This window comes from Lepidochelys kempii, chromosome 25 (genome assembly GCF_965140265.1).
Source record: "Lepidochelys kempii isolate rLepKem1 chromosome 25, rLepKem1.hap2, whole genome shotgun sequence".
Taxonomy (NCBI): domain Eukaryota; kingdom Metazoa; phylum Chordata; order Testudines; family Cheloniidae; genus Lepidochelys; species Lepidochelys kempii.
In genome coordinates, this window is record NC_133280.1 from 3447421 (window position 1) to 3471261 (window position 23841).

The 23841-nt window shown below is 53.8% G+C and overlaps 1 protein-coding gene across 5 annotated transcripts in view; it reads left to right on the top strand.

The window, feature by feature from the left end:
• The window catches only part of CTXN1 (cortexin 1), an 83909-nt gene that overhangs the window by 43336 nt on the left and 16732 nt on the right, over nt 1-23841 (top strand). For 2 of the 5 annotated variants that reach the window (XR_012156158.1, XM_073323884.1), the window contains exon 1: nt 15418-15559. The exons of 1 other annotated variant lie outside the window; for it this stretch is intronic. The gene's annotated coding sequence lies outside the window, so the exon portion shown is untranslated. Of the gene's footprint in view, nt 1-15417; nt 15560-23841 lie in introns of those variants that run through there. 2 more of the 5 variants (XR_012156157.1, XM_073323882.1) reach the window with 1 other exon arrangement.

Sequence of the window (23841 nt, forward strand, 5' to 3'; positions counted from 1 at the left end):
CTGAATGGAAAGAATATTCCTGTTTTTGTGTTTTTTTGTAACTTAAGGTTTTGCCTAGAGGGATCTTCTATGTTTTGCATCTAATTACCCTGTAAGGTATTTACCATCCTGATTTTACAGAGGTGATTCTTTTTACTTTTTCTTCTATTAAAATTCTTCTTTCAAGAAACTGAATGCTTTTTCATTGTTCTTAAGATCCAAGGGTTTGGATCTGTGGTCACCTATGCAAATTGGTGAGGATTTTTCTCAAGCCTTCCACAGGAAAGGGGGTGTAAAGGTAAGGGAGGATTTTGCAGGGAAAGACATTTCCAAACGGGCTCTTTCCTAATAATAATAATACCAGTTAGATGTTTGGTGGTGGCAGTGAAAGTCCAAGGCAAAGGGTAAAATAGTTTGTACCTTGGGGAAGTTTTAACCTAAGCTGGTAAGAATAAGCTTAGGGGGGTTTTCATGCAGGTCCCCACATCTGTACCCTAGCGTTCAGAGTGGGGAAGGAACCTTGACAGGGGTGAACATATGGGTACAGACCGTAACACCTGCCTCTGCCTCTGCTTTCCAAGTGATGCTCCTGTATTTTCTTCTGCCATATCCATCTCTCTTCCTCTTTCCTGGTGCCCTCTATGTTTGGGGCACCCCCCGCCCTTCCCTGGATCTTCAAGCCCCAGCCCTTTCCTCACTCAACCCCCCCGGAAAAGCCACTTCCTCTGTATTTCCCACCAATAAAATTAAAATCAATATAAGTGCCGGAGGAGTCGCCTGCAGCCCCCTCTCCCCTTTCCTGCCCCCTGGCACTCGCTCTGCACTGAGCGCTCTTTGGCAAGGGCTTGAGTCTGCAAGTGGCTGCTGCGTAAATAACACCACCCTATATGCAGGATGCCATCTGCACATATGTGCTGGGGAGAAGGACCCGGGGTGGCAGAGGGGGGGAATCATTGGGGCTCTCTGGGTGAAGGTACTGACTGTGCTGGCTGTTACTTCTGCTCCAAGGAGTGCCTATAGCCACCACTGTATGAAGCAGCACATTGGTCAGGAAGAACAGCCTTTAGCATCAGAAAAGGGCCTTGGGAGAACTCAGGCACTGGGGCAGGAGCAGCCACTCCGGGACCTTTGCCTTGCAGTTGCCAACACACACTCCTTGCTGTTTGTGGCTCTAAGGAAACTTCTTTCAACCCCCTTTCTCCCTGCAGCACAGCCCCCTGCACCTTTGGTGACTGGCCCTCGCTATCGCTTAGTTATGAGATTTATTGCACAGCCCTCTCCTCTGGCCCAGAGGCCATGCAAGGAGAGCTCCACATTTGCAGATTTCAAAGAACAGATCAATTGTAAAGAGCTGCTTGTCGAATCCTTAATAGCTTTGCAAAGCTGGGCTGGGCTCAGAGGAGTGAGAAATGAGGTGTAATGCTCTGCTTGATCAGAGGATATTACAGAGGAGTCAGGTGGCCTCACATAATGCTCCCAAGTGACCTCTATTCTTTATGTCACCCATTGTGACAAACGTGGACTTCTGCTCAGCCAGGATCGGACCAGGTGGCTGTAAGTGCTTTCCAGGATAGGTGGGCCTGGAGCACACCAAGAGCTCAGCTGCTGTTTGTGGGGAGGTGATTTAGCTGTGAAATTTACACGCTAGAACTTGATTAACTCTTCTTGGCATTTCACTAACACAGCATCAGCTGGGCTCCAACAGCAGTTCAGCCTGCTGCCTTCAGATCAAGAAGCCCTTTGAGAGACTAGAAGCATTCCCAGCTCTGCTCTGCAGCACATGATGTAATCTAATCTCCCAATAAGTCAGAAGTTAATTTTCGGTAAGTTTATTGCCATTGGCAGATAAATTAAAATCTTTAATCAGTGAAAACTGCATGAAGAAAGAATTATTTTAACCCAGCCATGAGTGAGTGCTCCTGCTTTGAGCTAAAGCATCCAAATGTGCATTTCCAATAACTATCTTCAAAGGAGAAAATGTTCCCTGCCATGGGATTTTATCCAGTGCGATCACTGCAGTATTTTACAATATCCCTTTGTCAGCACTAAGAAAAAAGTGCTTAGATCCCATTTGCAGATTTATTGCATTTCATAGTGTGGACTAATATATGCTGGCTGGCATATCTATCTATCTATCCCCATCCACCCCATCTATCTATCTCATAATAATAATAGGTATTCCCTGCACCGTATATTCATTAGTACACATTAAGCACAAACAGCATAAGCACACACAGCATGGCAGCTATACAGCCTAATTTGGCCTCTACCTTTGCTGTAATCCTGTTCTCGCATGCTAAGGATCCCATAACACCTTGCATTAGCTGAAGTAAGCATTGGCTTAAGTAGATAGGAGAGTTATCAGGATCAGGACAGATGAGAGTTTTACCATAGCAACAGGTAGGGGACATGGGCAGCGGGCGAACCCTGGCTTTGGGGAGGCAAGGCTGCTGGCCACACCCCGCCCGTTGGCCTCAGCCACATTGGGCGGAGCCGCTGCCACCGGCCCCCCTGCCCCACTGGATACCAGGCCAAGCCACCGCCCCCCCCACCCCCCGCCAGAGTAGGGCCGAGCCGCCAGCCTCCCCCAGCGCCAGGCTGGGCTGCTGGCCCTAGTGCCAGCTCCTCCCACCCCTGATGGACCCACCCCCCACCGAGCCGCTGACCCCAGTGCCCGAGGAGGAGGGACATGGTGAGCAGTGAGGACGGGGGTGTGTGGAGTGGAGGAGGCGGTGGGAGTCTTAGGGAAGGGCCGGGACCACTGTGGCCTAGGTGTCCGGCGGCAGGTCAGTGGCAGCACCAGGGAAGGCTTTGCCTATTATACCTGCCACCCATGGGTAGGGAGTTATTCTCACAGGCATGTACTGGAGTGTCCCAAAGAAAGAGGACAAGACATCAGATAGTTCTGCCCACCTACAAACCTAGGAAGTGCCTTCACTGAAGGCACTGGAATGGGTTACCTAGGGAGGTGGTGGAATCTCCTTCCTTTGAGGTTTTTAAGGTCAGGCTTGACAAAGCCCTGGCTGGGATGATTTAGTTGGGGTTGGTCCTGCTTTGAGCAGGGGGTTGGACTAGATGACCTCCTGAGGTCTCTTCCAACCCTAATCTTCTATGATTCTATGATTCACACCCCTCGTTCCCTGGGACACAGGTGTTCAGAACAAAGAGAGAAGGAGGATGCTGTGGTACCAGCAAAGCAAAGCAGAAAGCGGATTGGTTAACTCTAGTTTTACCTGACACGCACTGTGCCTTGCACTGGTAAATAACTGGGTATAAAAATGGCTTTAGGGGTGTAACATTGGGAGCTTCTGGGAGATTCTGGGTAAGGCGGATGTAACACAGGGGCATTGGAACAATTTTTATAGTGGAGGTGCTAAGAGCCATTGAACCAAACTGTAAACCCTTTATATAATGGAAACACTTCAAGCCAGGGGGTGCAGTAGCCCCCGCAGCACCCCTCATTCCAGCATCAATGATGTAACATGCTGCAGGAGATGGCCTCCCAAGACTGGTACATGTTGGAACTTTTCCTGTCCTATGTCATTCTTACAAGACACCTGACTGACACTGGTTACTTGGTGTGTTGAGTACATTCCCTGATGAGCCCCAGGGTGGCAACAATGGACGACACAGTTACCAGCACGTAGGTACACAGATTTTTAATGAAGGAAACACTCCCCTTTTTCTGATACAAAGTGCTCTGGTGAGTGCTGAGCTAATACAAAGGCTGGCTGCTGAGAGCCTGATTTAATTGGCCAGCTCTTTACAGGTCAGGCAGAACAAAGGGCTTGCTGTCTCTCTGGTGCAATGACTGGAATCTAGAGCCTGGGCAGTATTAAATCAGCGCATCGCTGCTTGTGAACGCCAGAAAGTCTGCTTCACACCTCGTGGAAGTTGTGTCCTGAATCAGGCTGCTCCAGCTCGGGTTGCTGCACTGGGTGAAACCCACGGCAGGAAGGAATCTGTCCAGTTTGCAACCCCCTGAGAGGTTAGGGCAGCTAAGGTAAGGAGGCTGTTAAAGGAAAGCCAAGGAGGGGAATTTCAGTCTGGAAGAGTAAAACCAATTCCCTGGGAAGGCCCCCTGCAGCCGGAGCTCACCCTGAACCTCAGGGCAAAAGGAGAAGGTTCAGGTGAAAGAGGAAGGGTGAGACTCGAAACCGCCATTCACGCTGAGCTAATCTGTGAGGCAGGAGTGGTCTTTTAGTCCCTGTTTGTACAGCACCGAGCACCAAGGGGTGCTGGACCAGACCTCGGCTCCCAGCCCTACCACAATACAGGTAGGTAACAAGCCCACTGGGCACAGCTACTGACTGAATCCTCTCGGCAACACCCTAGCAACAGGGCCAGGAGATCCCAACTGCAACCCCAGGGCCACAATGCAGCACGACTCTGGATGGGCAATGTTGGTGTAAGGCCAGAGTAACACCCCGGTATAACAGAGAGCAGGATTTGGCCCAGTGTGAGGCACAGGACCATGGCCCACGGGTCAGTGGGTAGCTTGTGTGTATGAAGGGAAGTAGTGAATGTGGGGGTCAGGGCCATGCCAGGCCTCTGCCCACTGTGGATGTCGGAGCTGTGCCTTCTGGCTGCCACCCGCCCTTTCAATGCCAGTGCCTGGAAGCAGGCTAGACTGTTCTGTGACTCCTGCCTGTCTTCTGTGCCTGCCGTGCTTTGTCACTGAGAGAGGGGCAGGCAGGTGCCCAGGGCTGCACCTCAGACGTGTGCGACTCAACAGCGGGGACTGCTTGGTGCAACTCGAGGGCTGCTAGGTACACACTGCACTGAATGGTTTCAGAGTAACAGCCGTGTTAGTCTGTATTCACAAAAAGAAAAGGAGGACTTGTGGCACCTTAGAGACTAACCAATTTATTTGAGCATAAGCTTTCGTGAGCTACAGCTCACTTCATCGGATGCATACTGTGGAAAGTACAGATCTTTTTATACACACAAACCATGAAAAAATGGGTGTTTACCGCTACAAAAGGTTTTCTCTCCCCCCACCCCACTCTCCTGATGGTAATAGCTTATCTAAAGTGATCACTCTCCTTATAATGTGTATGATAATCAAGGTGGGCCATTTCCAGCACAAATCCAGGGTTTAACAAGAACGTCGGGGGGGAGGAAAAAACAAGGGGAAATAGGTTACCTTGCATAATGACTTAGCCACTCCCAGTCTCTATCCAAGCCTAAGTTAATTGTATCCAATTTGCAAATGAATTCCAATTCAACAGTCTCTCGCTGGAGTCTGGTTTTGAAGTTTTTCTATTGTAATATTGCAACTTTCATGTCTGTAATTGCGTGACCAGAGAGATTGAAGTGTTCTCTGACTGGTTTATGAATGTTATAATTCTTGACATCTGATTCGTGTCCATTTACTCTTTTACGTAGAGACTGCCCAGTTTGACCAATGTACATGGCAGAGGGGCATTGCTGGCACATGATGGCATATATCACATTGGTGGATGTGCAGGTGAACGAGCCTCTGATCGTGTGGCTGATGTTATTAGGCCCTGTGATGGTGTCCCCTGAATAGATATGTGGGCACAGTTGGCAATGGGCTTTGTTGCAAGGATAGGTTCCTGGGTTAGTGGTTCTGTTGTGTGGTGTGTGGTGGCTGGTGAGTATTTGCTTCAGGTTGGGGGGCTGTCTGTAAGCAAGGGCTGGCCTGTCTCCCAATATCTGTGAGAGTGTTGGGTCATCCTTCAGGATAGGTTGTAGATCCTTAATAATGCGTTGGAGGGGTTTTAGATGGGGGCTGAAGGTGATGGCTAGTGGCGTTCTGTTATTTTCTTTGTTAGATCTGTTCTGTAGTAGGTGACTTCTGGGAACTCTTCTGGCTCTATCAATCTGTTTCTTCACTTCTGCAGGTGGGTATTGTAGTTGTAAGAATGCTTGATAGAGAGCCCGAATGCTGCTCTCAATGGCACTGGGATGGCTCCTGGGCTGCCTTCCAGCTTTACCTGCCCTGGAGACACCTATTGCAAAGGAGGCAAACAGGTTCTGATGTACTGCCTGGGCTGGAGCACGCCAGCCTGGAGGGGGCAGGGCAGAGTCATGGACCAACCCCAAAGCGCGGCATATCCTCAGCTGTGCCGCCTGCCAGGCTCTGTAGAGTTTGCTTTCTAAGCAAGCGCAGGAAAGACAGTTTGGATGGGGGGTGGGAGCTGGGGATGCTCGACCTGCAGTGGGATTTCAGTCTAACCCCTCACGAGGCAGCTGCGGGTGAACAAGTTCCCGCTGCCATCTTAGCATGTGGATGAGTGAGGGAAGCATGCCCGGTGGTTCCGGATGGTGCTGCAAAAACCCCTGGCCCAAATCAACAGGCTGCTTGGTGCTAACAGCTGTAAGCCCCTCTGCCCCTTTCTGCCCCTCCTTGGCATGGTACTTCACAGGAAACCAGATGAAGTTGGATCCAACCCTGGTACCCCTGTGAGCCCTGCAAGCACCGGGTCTGGAGTCAGGTCCTCGGAACAAGGTCACTGCGCTTCAGTTTTGCAACAGGTTGTGGGTAGCTCTGCGTTCAGTGGAATGACCGGCTCCCTGGCTCGGGGATGGGATTGTAAAGCTGAGCTTTGCGTTGTCCCCTGTCGAGAGGGGGGGGGGGGGGGGTTTGGCTCTTTGCAGCATGTGCTGGCTTGGCATGTGCCGAACTCTGCGCAAATGTTGTGCTGCTTCCTGAAGTGCAGCCACATGCGCACATCCCTGGCCATTTCTGGCGCCCGGCGCTCGGCTGTCTCCCCGTCCGGGCGCCAGGCAGCCAGGTGTCACTCCCCAGGAGAGACGGATGCTATTCCCATGCTAAGCCTGAGAGCGCCCCTCTCTTTAACCCAGCCAAACTGCTCTCCCTGCCAGGTGCCAGGCAGGGCCCTAGCCCCAGCTGGAATCTCCCTGGCCAGTTTGGCTCAGATTAGACAAGGGGCTGGTGAGGGCTGACAGCCCTGTACCATGGCGGGCATCACTTCTGGGACACGTGCCAAAGGGCCTGAGTGTGGTCACGGCTCCAGGCGGCTTGGCCTAGACGTGTCTGGGTTTGACGCTGCTGTTGGGGCACAGGCCTGGCGCTCTGCTCTGGCTTGGGTGGCCGTGGAGGGTTATTTAAAGTTTGTCTCCACCTTGCCTTGCTGGGTGCTTTGGAGCAGGCTGGTGTCGGGGGCAGAGCTCCATCACGCCAAGCTCAACGGAGACATTGTGCCAGTGTAGCCCCTCGCCTGCTCTAACTACCCTGGGGCCCAGGTTGGTGTCAGCCATTTCCCCAGTGCCCTGCCCAGGCCCTGCATGCGCTGCGCGGAGCTCTGGGACCACAGGGTTACCGTCTCCACTTGCCTTCGTAGAATCATAGAAGATCAGGGTCGGAAGGGACCTCAGGAGGTCATCTAGTCCAACCCCCTGCTCAAAGCAGGACCAACCCCCAACTAAATCATCCCAGCCAGGGCTTTCTCAAGCCTGACCTTAAAAACTTCTAAGGAAGGAGATTCCACCACCTCCCTAGGTAACGCATTCCAGTGTTTCACCACCCTTCTAGTGAAAAAGTTTTTCCTAATATCCAACCTAAACCTCCCCCACTGCAACTTGAGACCATTGCTCCTCGTCCTGTCATCCGCTACCACTGAGAACAGTCTAGATCCATCATCTTTGGATCCCCCTTTCAGGTCGTTGAAAGCAGCTATCAAATCCCCCCTCCCCCACTCTTCTCTTCTATAGACTAAATAATTCCAGTTCCCTCAGCCTCTCCTCGTAAGTCATGTGCTCCAGCCCCCTAATCATTTTTCTTGCCCTCTGCTGGACTTTTTCCAATTCTTCCACATCCTTCTTGTAGAGTCAGGTTTCAGAGTAGCAGCCGTGTTAGTCTGTATTCGCAAAAAGAAAAGGAGGACTTGTGGCACCTTAGAGACTAACAAATTTATTTGAGCATAAGCTTTCATGAGCTACAGCTCACAGTGTGGGGCCTAAAACTGGACACAGTACTCCAGACTGCCTTCATTTCATAGAGCACCTCAGACCCTGCAGGGCTGTCCCCAGGCAAAATCCCAACAGCCTGGAGACTAGAGCGGGGCAAGACGTGAAAAGCCAGGGGTGTGAACAATGTCTGAATCCCAGAGGGGCTTTGTCCTGAAGCCCAACTCAGCCCCATTGGTGTGGAGGTCCCAAAGTGGCCCCATTGTTCATTTCCTCAGAAAGGTCCATGGATTTTTTAATGGCAAATGGGGTCTCTCTGTTGCACTTATGCCCTGGGCTCAGCTGGCAGTAGCCTGGGGAGAGGCCCCATGCACCCTCCCCGCCCCCCAGGGCTTGTGCACCTAGCAGAGCATTTCCATGAGAAAATCGAACCCAGGACGGGGCCCTGCCAAGAGGCAGCGAACCCCGCAGTGTTTGCATGGGGCTGTACTTCAGCATGACAAAGACCCTGCCTGCCAAATGTCAGGGGCAAAGGGGCAGGTGGGGGACACCTGGAGGTGCTGCAGCATCTGGATCTGAATGGCAAAAAGCACAGCAGGAATTTTCACACAAAAAACCCAGGGCCCCCCTTTTGCAGAGCCCTGTGGGGTAGGGGGCTGGCACTGCCCTCTCCATTGCATTGGGAGTGAATGATTGCCCAGAATAGTCCCACTCTTCAGGCACATTCCTGGGGGTGGGTAATTGTGGGGCAGAGGCTGTTTGGGGGGCAGGTCTGAGGGGGTTATCGTAACTTGATCCACTTCGGGCTGTTACATCAGGGTGGCTGGAGCAGGGGCTGGCGTTGGGTTATAATCCAGATCCAGAAATTCACCCTCACCCGCTCAGGCTGGGCCGGTGCCGCTCCTCACAGGAGGCTCAGAGCAGAAGGTGCAGCCTGCGGAGGTGGCTCTGGGCCAAGGTGGCTCTGTGCATCCGGGATTCTGCCTGCTGTGGGGGGCTGGCTCTTACTGCGGCCTCCCCAAAGCTGCCTGTGGGCTATTCTGCATCCCCGACTAGCTGCAGCACAAAATGGCACCCATTCAGAGCAGTGCCTAATCGCCCCCCTGTCTGAGATGGGGCGCGGTGCCCGAGCCCCTCCCGGTGACTCGCAGGCCCCCTCGGCGTGAAACCCGCTATCCCTGCACTCAGCCAAAGGGCGAAATGAGCTGCGGGTGGGACGAGAAATCCAGCCGAACCGAGGGCCAGGGCAGGGCTGCAGCAGAACCTCCCAGAGCCCCGGCTCAGTCACGAGGCTGGAACAGCAACTCCGGCCTGTGCTGCTGGGAGCACAAACCGAGTTCTGATGTCGTCGCTCCAGCGGGCGCTCATTCCAAGCCCAGCCAGGTCCCGGCCAAGGCCTGGACAAGCCTCCCACCCAAACCGGACCCCAACAGCTCCGCGCAGCTCCTTCTGCATCACAAGCACCCTCCGCCACCCCTGTGGGGACAGCGACCGTGCAAATGCAGAGAGAGGACCGCGTTCTCTGGGCCTGCCTTGGTCAGCCTGGCATGGGTGAGCAACTACCAAATCCTTAGAACTTCACCCACCTCCAGTGCGCGCTGCCCGGCTGGCACGGCGGAGGCAGCTGTAATTGCTGCTGTAGAAAATCATCACCTGGTTTTTGTGCTGCCCCAGGGGACGCAAGGGACAAATGGTTCCCACATCGTCACTCCTGGAGAATCCTCAGCACAAACAACCTCATCAACAGAGATCAGATGACATGACAAGCAGCGTTAAACTGGACTCATTGAAATGCAGCCATAATCCCCACGATGGAGCCGGGCTGCCGGACCCTGCCCGGGTCGGTGCAGGCGAAGTCGGGCTGCCGGACCCTGCCCAGGGGATAGGCTGGAGCAAGAAAGAGCTTCTTCCAGCCATCAGTCTGCATGCTGGGAAATGGATTGTTATTTTGCAGCCAATATCCTGGTGTCCAGGCCGGTGGAGTGGAGGGGAGATTAGTAATTCAGGGCATCAGGAAGCTGGAGTGGAGGCCACCTCAGTTCATGTATGACAAGGCTCTGTGATGCCAGCGATGGAGACATTGCCTGAGCCCCTGCTGCACCTGTGACGATGGCCAGCTACTGAGCCACGTGAGGGGAGCAGGTGGTGGCGAGCTTGCAGAGCCCTGGCTGTTGAGTGCATATGGACATCTCTGTGCCTCCACGTAATGCCATCTGCTCACAAACAGGGGCAAAGCCTGGCTGTAGGACTGACTCAGTCACCTCTACCCCTAACCAGGGGGAGGCAGCTGGGGGGCTTGGGAGACACAGCTGATTCATGTATAAAAATGCCAGATTAGGAGGGCAGCTCAGATGCAGATGGTTGATCTCTGTGCAGCCTGGGATAGGGGATGCTACCTTGCTGTACAGGGGTTATTTTAGCTAGGTAGGTGGCTACTCCTTCTCTGGGGCAGCTTTCTGTAAAGATACCATATCTAGGTATGGCTGAACTGGACTCTTGGGAAAGGGCTGCCACACTCTGCCTCAGAGAGGGCTCTTTTTTGGGGATGGGCAAGCGTCCCCTAAGGGCTTTGCAGAAACAAGCCCAGCCCGGCACACACCAGTGCCAGGGTCTTTACTCACAGGAGTTCTCCTATTGGCTGTGCAGGATCAGGACTCCTGGCATATATTTCCATATTGCAACCTCCAGATTCTAAGAGTGTAAGCAGAGGCATGTGTATTGCTCGGGCATGCAGGAGTGAAATCAGGAGGCCAAATCACATCTGGAGGTGCAGCTAGCAAGAGATGTTAAGAGTAACAAGAAGGGTTTCCTCAGGTATGTTAGCAACAAGAAGAAAGTGTGGGCCCCTTACTGAATGAGGGAGGCAACCTAGTGACAGAGGATGTGGAAAAAGCTAATGTACTCAATGCTTTTTTTGCCTCTGTCTTCACGAACAAGGTCAGCTCCCAGACTGCTGCACTGGGCAGCACAGCATGGGGAGGAGGTGACCAGCCCTCTGTGGAGAAAGAAGTGGTTCGGGACTATTTAGAAAAGCTGGACGAGCACAAGTCCATGGGGCCGGATGCGCTGCATCCGAGAGTGCTAAAGGAGTTGGCGGATGTGATTGCAGAGCCATTGGCCATTATCTTTGAAAACTCATGGTGATCAGGGGAAGTCCTGGACGACTGGAAAAAGGCTAATGTAGTGCCCATCTTTAAAAAAGGGAAGAAGGAGGATCCGGGGAACTACAGGCCAGTCAGCCTCACCTCAGTCCCTGGAAAAATCATGGAGCAGGTCCTCAAGGAATCAATTCTGAAGCACTTAGAGGAGAGGTTTCAGAGTAACAGCCGTGTTAGTCTGTATTCGCAAAAAGAAAAGGAGTACTTGTAGCACCTTAGAGATTAACCCATTTATTTGAGCATGAGCTTTCGTGAGCTACAGCTCACTTCATCGGATGCATACTGTGGAAACTGCAGAAGACATTAGACTTAGAGGAGAGGAAAGTGATCAGGAACAGTCAGCATGGATTCACCAAGGGCAAGTCATGGCTGACTAATCTAATTGCCTTCTATGATGAGATTACTGGCTCTGTGGATGAGGGGAAAGTGGTGGACGTGTTGTTCCTTGACTTTAGCAAAGCTTTTGTCACCATCTCCCACAGTATTCTTGCCAGCAAGTTAAAGAAGTATGGGTGGATGAATGGACTATAAGGTGGATAGAAAGTTGGCTAGGTTGTCGGGCTCAACGGGTAGTGATCAATGGCTCCATGTCTAGTTGGCAGCCGGTATCAAGTAGAGTGCCCCAAGGGTCGGTCGTGGGGCCGGTTTTGTTCAATATCTTCATAAATGATCTGGAGGATGGTGTGGATTGCATTGCACCCTCAGCAAGTTTGCAGATGACACTAAACTGGGAGGAGAGGTAGATACGCTGGAGGGTAGGGATAGGATACAGAGGGCCCTAGACAAATTAGAGGATTGGGCCAAAAGAAATCTGATGAGATTCAACAAGGACAAGTGCAGAGTCCTGCACTTAGGAGGGAAGAATCCCATGCACCGCTATAGACTAGGGACCGAATGGCTCGGCAGCAGTTCGGCAGAAAAGGACCTAGGGGTTACAGTAGATGAGAATATGGATATGAGTCAACAGTGTGCCCTTGTTGCCAAGAAGACCAATGGCATTTGGGGATGTATATGTAGGGGCATTGCCAGCAGATCGAGGGACGTGATCGTTCCACTCTATTCGACATTGGTGAGGCCTCATCTGGACTACTGTGTCCAGTTTTGGGCCCCACACTACAAGAAGGATGTAAAAAAATTGGAAAGAGTCCAGTGGAGGGCAACAAAAATGATTAGGGGACTGGAACACATGACTTATGAGGAGAGGCTGAGGGAACTGGGATTGTTTAGTCTGCAGAAGAGAAGAATGAGGGGGGATTTGATAGCTGCTTTCAACTACCTGAAAGGGGGTTCCAAAGAGGATGGATCTAGACTGTTCTCAATGGTAGCAGATGACAGAACAAGGAGTAATATTCTCAAGTTGCAGTGGGGGAGGTTTAGGTTGGATATTAGGAAAACTTTTTCACTAGGAGGGTGGTGAAACACTGGAATGCGTTACCTGGGGAGGTGGTGGAATCTCCTTCCTTAGATATTTTTAAGGTCAGGCTTGACAAAGCCCTGGCTGGGATGATTTCGTTGGGGATTGGTCCTGCTTTGAGGAGGGGGTTGGACTAGATGGCCTCCAGAGGTCCCTTCGAACCCTGAGATTCTATGATTCTATAGGCAAGGTCTGGCCATTCCTGCATTCCTGAAGCCATATCCAGCTGTTCATATCTCCCCAGGCAGATGATTATTAAGGTCTTGTTATTCATTTTGTAAGGAAGCCATTAGCACGCCTGGTGTGTCACCACAGACTGCACTAATGAACCCAAGTACATATTACATGGGTCCCTTTCAAGAACATCATTTCAATTAACAGATAAGATGGATCTTTCAAGAAATTTCCATATATTTATGATGAATCACCTTATTGTGGGATGGGCATCATGCTGAGGAGTATTGAACAGTGCAAGGACTTTAAATACTTTCGGTTGTAATTATGCTGCCCTGACGCTGTCCTTACCGCTTGGAACATTTGTAAAGTAGGCTGGTTTTATCTATATTATTAATTTTTTCAGGGTGAATATTTTATAATGGAATTTTCTAAAACTGAATAAAAATATTCGGCTTCTTCTTCCATACGGCAACTTAGAAAGCAACATGAAAAGTCGACATCCAAGGTTATTTGTCCTGAAAGGCCATTTCACTTGAGATCACTTGAGTTGCTGTTCAGATGGCGAGCTGTCACTCAGCACTCATCACCAGGTCGCAAGGACTGGTCATGCCAAAACACTGAATGGGCAGGGCCGCCCAAAGGGGGCCATCTTCCGCCCTATGAAAATAGTAACAAGAAGGAACCGTTATAAACTTTACACCAAGAGTGTCCTTTGTTCAGAGCATGTCAGAGTTTTCACAGCAGCACCAGCACAAAGCTAGACAGCTCAGATGTGCCCCTTAATAATCCACTTCACAAAAGTCCTGTGAGCACATGGAGACCTGAGGTCTTCCCCTCGGTGCCCTCATGTGGGTCAGGATGCCTAAAGCTGTCCAGGGCCCTGCACAGAGGTGCTGGAACTAGGGGTGCTGGGGGTGCAGCCACACCTCCTGGCTTGGAGTAGTTTCCATCACATACAAGGTTTCCAGTTCGGTTCAGTGGCTCTCAGCACCCCCACTCTACACATTGTGCCAGCACCCCTGGCCCTGCACATGCAAAATCCTGCTACTCAACAGAAGCAACAACAGAGGCAGGCCAGGCGGAATGCTAGGGCTGGGTGAAATGTGCACAAAGGCCATTCCAGTTCCTGTGACTGCTCGCCCGTCCTCAGGGACGCTGCCGGGTGTCTGCACCGCCCCAGCAAGTGCTAGCCTTCCTAGTGAGCACTGCAATGCACTGGGTGTATTCTGAGGCCGTGCATTGCTTGCTGCATCTCTTTCTGCTGGGGCTGGTGAACCTGCTTCTTTGTGCAATCTCTAGCTCCTGGTTTGGGGATTGGGTCGAGAACATGCAGGACACCCTCTGAACTGGGCAGGTGTGTGGCTGGCAGACTCAGGGGAGTAGGGCACAGAGCTTTTCCCCTCCAGGTCTGTAGAGATCAGTTCATCAGGCCAATCCCTGGTCAGGGCAGCCCAACCCTGTCAGTCTGTTTCTAGTGCTGTGCTCAGGCTAAATTTAAAATGCCCAGCTCCCATCACATCCCTCTAGAAATGCAGCCCCAGCCAAGCCGTCTCGCTGACAACCTGCCTCACTTGTCCCCCTGGCTCCCAGGCACAATCTCTTCTGTCCCCCAGAGTCACTCCCCTCCATCCCTGGGGTTTACACCCTTCAGATATACATTCTCCCATCCCCCTGTCCCTGGCTGCAGCTTAACCCAACCCTAGACCTCCGCCCTGAACTGTGCTCAGACATCAGCCCCAACCCCAGGACCGGCTCAGGGCCCTGGCTCTGAATCCCCCGGACTTTGGCCCAGATTCAGGGCAGTGTCGTGGGGTGCTCACACCAGCAGTGTAGGAAGCAGGGAGCCCCCAGCCGCCCACCCTGGGCATGCAGGAGAGCTGGTGTCACGTCCACTCAGATTGCCTTGCTTTCGGGTTTGGTGCCAGGCTCAAGGACCAAGCTCCTCGGGGGTTTGCTGAGGCCAGGCAGCTTTCCCAGGCCTTGTGTCTGCCTGCTGGACTCTCCCAGGAGTCTGTGAAACGAGGGGCACATGCAGCTATGCCGAGGTGGAGCCGGGCTGTGCCGGGGGTGCAGCAGAAGCAGAAGCTCACAGGGACCCCGGGGCCTGGGCTGGGAGGGGACGGGGGCAGGAGCACGTGGAGCCCTGAAGGTGGCAATGCTGCAGACACAGCCCAGTCAGCCTGGCCAGGTTGGCTGCTACACCCTGCTGCCCGCTCCAGCTGACTCTCCTCTCTCGCACTGGCTGAGGGCTGCCCAGTGGCCTGGGCGGGGGCCTGGTGTGGTTACCAGCAAAGTAGCACCCACAACACGGCGGACAGACAGACAAGTGGCTCCTCCGGGGCAGGATGGGGAGACGGAGCTCCCCCCGGGGGCGGGAGGGGGGGCGCAGTGTGCGTATGGGGCTTGGCATGTTGCTGCCTCTGTGCTGTACGAATGAGAGCCCTGAGCCCGACCCTTGGGGCACTGGGCTCCGTCCCCACCCAAGGAGCACGGGGTCAGCAAACAGGGGAGAGGAGAAGGCAGTGCCCATGTGGCCCACGAGCACGGCGCAGCCCTATGGCGAGTGGGAGGCACAGACAAAGAAGTGGCCCATTGGCAGGGTTTGTGAGCTGCCCCCCAAGTGGCGGGAGAGTGAGCCGAGCGGCCCCGCGGAGCAGGGCCAGGCCCAGGCTGGCCCCAGCAGCTCCGCACGCCCCTGCCGGGCTGGGTTACCCGGCTGCCAATGAGGAGTTGTCTTGGCTCTGACTGCCGCGCTCCACCTTTTACTGTAATTGATTCTGCATCGCCATAGGAACCTGCTCCAGAGCGAGCAACGAGCAGCTGCCTCCCTGAGCTCTGCCTCTCCAGGAGAGACTCGGCTCCTTCCCCCGAGATGGCAGGCGGTGCAGCCGGGAGTCGCTGGGCCTGAGGGGCTGGCCCCCCCAGTGCCAGGCAGGTACCTGTGTTTGCAGGGGAGGGCGGGACGGCGTTTCAGGGCAGGGTGCAGCATGGGAAGTTCCTTGCGAGGGGTCCCTGCCTTGCGATGTCAGGCCTGGGGGCGTCGGGCGGGCTCGGGGGTTCTCTTGTGAGGATGCCCATAGAGCTGCAGCCTGCAGGGCAGAACGGGGCAGAGCTCTGCGTCTAGGGCTGGGGCCGAGGAGCTGCTGCCTGCATGTCCCTGGCACTAGCCGTGTGCATGGGGACGACAGGATGGTGCCAGCACCCGGGGCCATGTGGGCTGACTTCTGAGCGTGGGCTGCTGCCTGGCCGGTGCGAGCTGGGGTCTCACAGACCAGGGGATTTTCCCTCCTCTCTTGGGTAGAAGCCTCACCTGGTCCTGAGTGAGACGGGGCACGGCACCATCATCCAGGAAACCAGCAGGGAGGGCCAGCTGTCAAGGGACTGCAGGCCTCTCTGGGCCAGTCCCGCCTGGAGCTCAGAGAGGCAGCCAGTGACGCAAGAGACCGCGTATGATGGCAGCACAGCAGAGCGCTCCCGCCCCCGCCCTGCCTCCTGCCCCCTCCTGCCGTGGGTTAGACATGCCCTTGTGTGCCGCAGGCAAAAGGGAAACTCGGAGGAGACACTGTGTCAGAGAGGCCAGAAGGGCTGCGGGCAGATGGGGCTGGAGGCAGCAGAGGGGACTGGGGACCCAGGGAGAGGGGCAGTCTGTGGGCCAGGGACCCACAAAGTGACCTTTGATCTCTGGGGTCCGAGGAGGCCCAGGCAGGATCACTAGAGGCTGGCGCTGGCAGCAGGGTGGAGAAGGCCACGGAGCACAGTGTCCAGGGGCAGAGGTGGGAGCAGGAGTGTTCAGAGCAGGGGGCTGGGGGCAGGGTCCAATTCTCCCCTGGCCAGCACCATGGGCTGGTGTTTGAACTAGTGCAAAGTGAGTGTGAAATGCCGTGGGTCTGAGTGGCAGCGTCCTGCCCCAGGCAGCTCTGGTTTGGCTCTGGTGTAAATGAGGATGCCTGATGCAGGCCAGGGTGGCACCAGCCGGTGAGCAGTGAAGCTTTCCCGACTGGTCAGGTGCTCTGAGAAGGGGTAGTCAGTTCTGCTTTGGCCAAATGGCCGTCTGCCCAAGGATTGGGCCCCTCCACGCAGCACAGGGCCTCCCAGAGCTGATTGGCACCCACTACCAGGTACCAGAGACACGTGCACTGTGGCTGCACCCACAGCACAGACATGAAGGCAAAAATGTGGGGGCATACTTTGCAAAGTGGACTTCCACTAGGGATGCCATTTACCTCACCCACCACTGAACTGCCAGCACCTCTGGGTGAACCCTGGCAACTGTGCCCTGGTGCAGAGTAAGACTAGACAGCGTTCAGACAGCGAGTGAAGCAGAGGGTCATCTCCAGCTGGAACCACACGCAGTTGTTACTAAAGGCAGCAACTAAACCTCCTCCAAAAGGTGGCATCTCCAGCCCCTCCCCCCTAGGTGGGACTGTGCATGAGAGGGAGGGTTACACCTGCAAACTGTGATTGCCACCTCCCCTCCGCTGGGGCAGGGCTGGCCTGGGGTGTAGGACTATCTTGTGGCAGTGAGCCCTCACTGCAAAAGTGAAATGAACGAAATGCCCATTGGGGTGCAATAGAGCTTTCTATGTAGTTCAATAACTATTTGTCTCTCAGCTATGGCGTATACTGTGTGTTTTCCATTACTCTCTCCGTTTCATAGAATCATAGAATATCAGGGTTGGAAGGGACCTCAGGAGGTATTTAAAAGCAGGACCAATCCCCAACTAAATCATCCCAGCCAGGGCTTTGTCAAGCCTGACCTTAAAAACTTCTAAGGAAGGAGATTCCACCACCTCCCTAGGTAACGCATTCCAGTGTTTCACCACCCTCGTCGTGAAAAAGTTTTTCCTAATATCCAATCTAAACCTCCCCCACTGCAACTTGAGACCATTACTCCTCGTTCTGTCATCTGCCACCACTGAGAACAGTCTAGATCCATCCTCTTTGGAACCCCCTTTCAGGTAGTTGAAAGCAGCTATCAAATCCCCCATCACTCTTCTCTTCCACAGACTAAACAATCCCAGTTCCCTCAGCCTCTCCCCATAAGTCATGTGTTCCAGTCCCCTAATCATTTTTGTTGCCCTCCGCTGGACTCTTTCCAATTTTTCCACATCCTTCTTGTAGTGTGGGGCCCAAAACTGGACACAGTACTCCAGATGAGGCCTCACCAATGTCGAATAGAGGGGAACGATCACGTCCCTCGATCTGCTGGCAATGCCCCTACTTTGATGCCCCTAATTTGCTGTGATGCTGGCGTGGCAGGGGCTTATTTACACTGGCAGTCACCCACTAACCCACTGGGATTCATTCGTTTGTTCCCAGAAACGCACAAGCCAGCTGCAGCTTTGGGCAGGAGAACCTTGCACAGGCAGAGAGGCGGAGCAAGTGGATTCAGTTTTGGGGGTGTGCATGGGAGAGGGCTTGCCTGCTGCGGCTTGAAGCAAACCTTTCCACCTTTCTATTTAGCATTTTCTGCCCCAAGAACTCGCCTGCTAGACATGAGCCTGTGTTTCCCTGCGTTCTGAGCAGGGGTTTGTTTCCTATGACGGTGACATTTGCAACCACACCGAGGCTCTCAGTAGAGAGACACAATACAACAAGAGACCAGATGTTAACAACCATGGGCACGCAGGGCCTGAACCTGCGAGAATTGAGTGCCCTTAAATTCCAGCTGACGCAGAGGAGGTGCCGGCAGGGTCATGCCCTGACTCTGAACACCAACACCTTGACAATGCCTAGCATTAAATCGCTTCGCTGGATGGCTATTCTTGGGGACAGAACAGTCATTTTTAACCAGTCAGTTGGACACAGGATGATCCCAGCTATCAGAGACACAGGATGATTCAGAAAGATCTCCCCAAGGAGCAATAACCTCACAACACTCCATGGCCAGGATACAAGAGACTCGTTCAGCTGAGATCTCCTGTGGGTTACAGCGTCTCTCTAGCTGGCCTCCAGGACCCCATTCAGCATGTGGCTGGAACTGTTGTCTAAGACAACCAGCTAAGGAAAGCACAAACCATGTCATATCATCTTGCTGCATTTGACAGTTGATGTAAAGCATTTTGGATGTATATTCTTCAGGGTGACGATTCCCCTGTAAATCATGAGGTTCGAAACACCGAGACATTTGTTTCCAGCAACTTGTCAAATGAGGATTGTTAATGTGAGGGTAGGAGTAACGCACGTTGCTCTGGCTAGTGACTGTTATTAGAGCTGCTTTTCCATATTCAGACATATTCCACTTTGGACATTATTGATGCATGCCCATGTAAATGTACTGGCTCCTGGTCCCAATGGCTGGTGAATTGCAAAGATTTATCAGTAAAGCTATGAGGGTGAAAGGAATTTGAAGCTAGACCTAAACCCAGCCGCTGGGGACTCTTAGTGTGTGGGCTGGGAGATTCTGCTCTATAGACCTCCACGTAGCCAAAGCCCCTGCAGGATCAGGCCCTGAGTGTGGAGCTCACTGAATGTGGGGCTAGAGACTGGGCCAAAAGCTGCTCCCAGAGATCTCCTGGGCTGTTTGTCCCTGTCGCCCCAGGGCCAAACCTCCAGTCAGCTCTGGCTGAGGGGGTGGCAGGACTGGGAAACCTGCTCTTTTGCCAAAATGCCCCCCCCCACGTGATCCCCCAGTGAGCTGTGTGGTCCAGGAATGAGGAAAAGCGCCCCACAAACCTGCAGGCATTCCCCTGCATGCACAGCCCCTATCACCCTTATCTGTGCCCAGGGGGTGGCTTGGTGGACAGGTGTCTGGGCAGCCCATGAGAGTTGTGTGTTGGGGGCACCGGGCATGGCCTCAGGCCATCGTCAGGTGGGGAGGGCTCAGGTGTGCTGCCCTGTGGCTCTATTTGGCCCCTGACCCCAGGACTGTCCTGTGTGGGCACCGCTGGGCCCAAATCTCTGCTGTGAGCAGGAAGGCGGGTTTAGCCTGAGCCATCAGCCTTCCTTCCTCAGACCTCACGGAAACCCTGTCTGCGAGAGAAGGTCTGGTGGTGGTTGGGAGGGGGGGAGCTGGGGAGGTCCTGCCAGTGCACTGGGCCGCTCCTCAAGTGCCCCAGTTCTGGGCTTGTTCCCAGCTCAGCTGGATTGCCCTACAGATCTTGTGACCCTCTCCACGGCACGGGGAGATGCGGTGACAGGGCAGAGAGCTGTAGGAGGGCTGCAGAGAACTCGGAGTGAACATTGCAGTTCATGTTTGTCTGTCCATCCATGGCTTGCCACATTGAGCGTACCTTGGTATAGCCAATTTGGTAGTTTTTTTCAATAACTCTCCATTCTCCAACTGAACATTTAATTCATGTTTCTACTCCTCCAAAATATCCCTTCAGTGTCGCAGAATGTTGACAACAATCGGTTTCCTTTGTAACTGAATTCTGTCCCTATTAAGCAATTGACTTACCTCACAGAGAGATATTTTTTTAGTTACTAAGGGAACATGAATCTTAACAAAAGTCAATCAAATATTCCTTAAATAACAGCCGCATTCATTAACTGCTTTATTGAGCTGAATCTGTTCAAAATTCCCTGCAAATTAAGAGCTGATTCTCTACACTGTACGAGAAAAGCAGCGTGTCCCCAGTGATGCCGAGAATGTGGGGGAGATTATTGCTGAGTAGAGATGCCTGTGTGTAGTCACAGTGATCTGAGGAGGGAGACTACCGTTAGCTCCGCTTTGCAGGGTTGGGTCTCTGTTCATCAGAGTTATGTTCAGTGTTAGGTGAATAATGGGAACCAGGTCCTATGTACTGCCGATGGCCTGGCTCTCTGTTTCCATCCTGCCCTTGTACAGCATCGCTGCCCAAAGAAGTCCTGCAGTAAGGGTTCCCCAGCAGCTGGATTCCCCGGGGGGGAACTCCCTTGCAGCCCTGTAGAGGGGTGCAGCTGGGGAAGGGGGCATGGCTAGAGAAACTGGGTTCCCTGTTTGCCCAGCCCCCATGCCAACTGGTTCCCATTCATCTGGCCTTTCAGCTCCTCCTGGCACAGGAGGTTGTGGGCATGGAGGGCTCTTCTCAGGCCACGCTCGGGGAGCTCTGCTCACACAGGGCATGTCTATGCTGCGGCTCTTCGCAAACCGTGCAGGGACTGGGCGGAGGAGCCATTCCGCACTGCCCGGGGCCCAGCCTGCGCTGGGACTTTGCAGGAATGCCTCTGCAGTCGGGCAGTCAGCGGCTCTAGCATCTCATCCCAAGCTCTGAGAGCGCCCTCTTCATCAGAGCGCCACACAGAGAGGTGAGTGTCATTAGCCCCATGTTACCGATGGGAAAACGGAGGCACAGCAAGGGCAGGGACTTGCCAAAAGTCACCCAGCAGAGCAGTGGCCGAGCAGGGCATGAAGCCCCATTCTCCTGAGTCCCCGTCTGGTGCTCTACTCACCAGGCCATACTGCCTCCCTCGGAGGCTCTGGCCTGTACTGGGGCAATGCAGCGCCTCACTGCCCACGGGGGCGCTCCGGGAGGCACCATACCTCAGGGAGAACAATCTCACCAGCCTTACTGGGCAAGTGCCCGCTGCTACCTCCAGCCACTCCCTACGCTCCTTGGCAGGGGCCAGTCTCCTCGGCAGGGGCTACGCTCTGGTTAGTTTTGCTTCCTGTAACTCACTGAGCAGCTTTCCCTGAAGCAAGGCCAGCAGTGCTCACAGGGGCACGCACTGCTCCTCCCGGGTGACATGAGGCTGCATGGGTCACTCCCAGAGAAGTCAGTGAGGAAGGTCTTCAAAGGGAGAGACCCTGAGTACGACTGCCACTTCATCACCAGCACTGGGGGAAGCATGGGCAATTCTATCTGCATCCAAGCCTGGGCTGACAAAGCCACGCTGGATGGACCTCAGAATGTTGGAACAAGCAGATGGCGGAGACCCAGGAGGGAGCCCTGGATTAATAGCAGAACAGGGGATCAATACTGCACTGATCATATTGTTTTCTACCATAAATAATAGAAAATACAACACACACAAAGGAGAGAGCAACTGGAGAGACAGCCTGTGTGTGGGCTGAGAAAGCATTTCTATGTGTTTGCTCTTGGAACAGCTACACACTAGCAATGGGCCTGAGCTAAACAGCTCAGCATGGCCAACACTTGCAATTTTATTGCAAACCTCACAGTATTTAGAATCATAGAATATCAGAGTTGGAAGGGACCTCTGGAGGTCATCTAGTCCAACTCCCTGCCCAGAGCAGGACCAATCCCCAACTAAATCACTGAGGTTTCATTTAAAGCCCAAGCTCCTGGAGTCAGGGGATTCCAGAAGACTCTCGACTTTCATAAAACAAAGGAACTCACTAGCCCACATGGCTGGAAACACCTGACCCCCTAAGGGCTTTGAAAGTCGAAAGCAAAGAAACAGAACCTCCCAAGTTGTTATATTTAAAAATATCTCCTAATTTTGCCTGGTTAATGGGCATGGCACCCGGGTCCCAGCCACACAACCCTTTGTGACATTGGGCCGGACACGTTGCTCTCTTCCCTGTTTCTAGGTGCAAATAAAGGACTAAAGTCTGTTCAGGATGCCCCAGGGGTAGCGCATACAGCTCTCTGTTTTCCAGGCCTGGCATCCCTGAGCCCCCAAAAAGGGGCAGTGACTACTAATGAGCTTTCAGAGCAATGGAGTGGAAGAGGCCCCCATCAACTCGCCTGGAGGAGGGTTACCCGAGTTCCTGTCTCATGGATGTCCCCCACGGGTCAGGCACTACTGAGATCTTGCATTGTTCATGGCCCAGCAGAGCTAGCATGTCTGTCTGCATGCATGGGGACGCCCGCTCCCAGCTGCATGGCAGACATTGCACATGATGTCAGCGATCCCCCTTTCCTTCACGCCAGGATCTGCATCACTGAAGATGTGCAGGGTCCTCCCCCTGCCCTTCGTCATACCAGGGGCAGGGGCTAACCGCCGGTTTGCTCCGCAGGGCTTGGCCAGCTGGTTCCATGCCAGGGAGGCAGGAGTTAATTGAGCCGCGATTTCATCTTTCCTCTGCAGTGAAACTTGTAGCTCATGAGACGCTGGGAGGCTGAATACAATTGGGGGCTGTCTGTGCAGAGCACACAGAGCACTCCAGCATCAGCAGCTCCCACACTCCCTGCTGGAAATGGGTTGCTAAGGAACATGACTCCTTCGGTGGCCACGCCGGTCTCTCCTACACCCCTTGTGAGCCCCCCGGCCTGAGGCGCTGGCTTCACATACACAGCACCCCTGGGCGGGGTGAGGCTGCAGACAAAGGCACTTGGACCCAAGGGGGTGTGGAGCAGTCCCCTCCAGACTGGATCTGGTGATGGCAGAACGTCATCCAGTGCTGACATGAGGAGAGGAGTGGGGAGGGCAGGAATGCAGGAGAGCTTGCACGGCGGGGGGTCCCCACGCTAAAGGCCAGCCTCCCCTCCCCTGCCCTCCCAATCCCATCCTCCAAGGTGTGGGGACCGGACGCCTAAGAGCCCACCGCATGCTGCATAAACACAGCGACCTGCTGCAGCCAGGGCCCCAGGGACACACAGTCACCCTGAGCCTAGATGGGAAGCCCACGCGAGGCCGAATTGAACCATACCAAACCTGAGCCCAGGAGAAAGGCGAGAGTACAGGACTGAGATTGTCACTTACATGGAGGCAGGAGGCACTCAGAGAGCATTTGCTGGCTGCCCTGTATGGACCTGGCGGGAGACCCTGCTGCAGGGGCTGGGGGGCCAGGTGAGAAGATGTCAGGGAACCAGACCCAGAACCCTGAGAGGCCCCAACATCCCTCTAGCCAGGAGCTCATGATGGAGCGGGGCAAGGGCGGAAATGGAGGGATGTGACAAAGAAAGGCCGAGCGGGGGCACCAGGGCCTGTGTGGCTCTGAGAAGGGAAGTGCTGCGCAGAAACCCACAGGGAGAACAGAACATCAGAACGGCCATACTGGGTCAGACCAAAGGTCCATCTAGCCCAGTATCCTGTCTTCCAACAGTGGCCAGTGCCAGGTGCCCCAGAGGGAATGAACAGAACAGGTAATCATTAAGTGATCTATCCCCTGTCGCCCATTCCCAGCTTCTGGCAAACAAGAGGCTAGGGACACCATCCTTGCCCATCCTGGCTAAAAGCCATTGATGGACCTATCCTCCATGAACTTATCTAGTAGTTTTTTGAACCCTGTTATAGTCTTGGCCTTCACAACATCCTCTGGCAAGGAGTTCCATGGGTTGACTGAACTGTGTGAAAAAATACTTCCTTTTGTTTGTTTTAAACCTGCTG